We start from the raw sequence: 1,131 nt of genomic DNA, 5'->3' as shown, positions 1-1,131 counted from the left end.
CCCCCTCTCTCCCCCATCCTCCTGTAACTCCAGTAACTCTCCCCTGTCACCTGACACAGTTCAAACCCCCAACGATCCACTGCACTCACCGTACCCTATGATTCATGACTTTGTTTTTAACCAAATCCAATGATCTAGTAGGAGCACACTGCCACCTACTGTCCTGGAGTGTGTAGTGTCATGGTATGACCAGTGACTTTTTGAGATTACGCAGCGACTCCGTACACCTTGATGAGCGATTCTATTTTTATTTCAACCTATGAGAATTGGTCACCACGTTTCTCGTTGTCTCTGTGAGAACCGTTGACTTCAAACCCCTGACGTGTCCCGTCTGTGCAGCCACACTGTCCTCCGTGTGTGAAGATGACACCGCTGTGACTCACTGGTCCCGGCTTCACTAATATGTCAATGTATTCAGGCTCCACCAATGACACACACACACCAGGCCGAGAGTGCTTGTCATGTCACACACATACACACTCACAGTGTTTTCCAGGACCAGCAGTCATTGGTTAACGGTCACATGACCTCCTCAGCTCTGGACGTATTTGGGAATCTTTTGTCATGAGCTCACTGCTCCTGTAGCTGGTGCTGAGTGTAAACGTCTCCACTGAGAGTTATTNNNCAGTAAATTCAGTTTAAAAACATCTGATGTGTTCACTGCTGGGTGGGGTAAGAAGATCCTGTTCTCTGTGTCTACACTGCCCCCCCTCCACCCCTCACCCCCCCCATGATGATGTCGATACTTTCACAGCTACTTCTTTAACACAGGACGGAACTTTTATCTAAAACACTGAAAATCCTGCAGTGAAAATTCCACAAAATATTTAAACATGTGTCTGCTGAGCCCCCGCCCCACCCTTTTATTACCACCTGTGATTAAGGTGTTTTCTTATTTCAGTTCGTGGTCATTTTCTGTCATCTCTGTTTGAACGGCCAATGTTGAACTGCAGTGACAGTAAATCCTGTTCTGGTTTGGTCTGGTCTGTTCTGGTCTGTTCTGGTCTGTTCTGGTATGTTCTGGTCTGGTCTGGTCTGGTCTGTTCTGTTCTGTTCTGTTCTGTTCTGGTCCAGGTCCATAGTTCCTGGTACTGTTTGTTTGGGAACAGCTAATGGAGTGAACGGTTCTCC

General features: G+C 47.3%; 1 protein-coding gene across 2 annotated transcripts in view; it reads left to right on the top strand.

The window, feature by feature from the left end:
• liat1 (ligand of ATE1) overlaps nucleotides 1-1,131 on the top strand; it is a 4,554-nt gene that overhangs the window by 887 nt on the left and 2,536 nt on the right. The gene's annotated exons all lie outside the window — the stretch shown is intronic.

Source organism: Cynoglossus semilaevis, chromosome 19 (genome assembly GCF_000523025.1).
Source record: "Cynoglossus semilaevis isolate Cse_v1.0 chromosome 19, Cse_v1.0, whole genome shotgun sequence".
NCBI classification, from domain to species: domain Eukaryota; kingdom Metazoa; phylum Chordata; class Actinopteri; order Pleuronectiformes; family Cynoglossidae; genus Cynoglossus; species Cynoglossus semilaevis.
The sequence above is the reverse complement of the archived record's forward strand: the minus strand, read 5'-3'. Positions and strand labels throughout refer to the sequence as shown.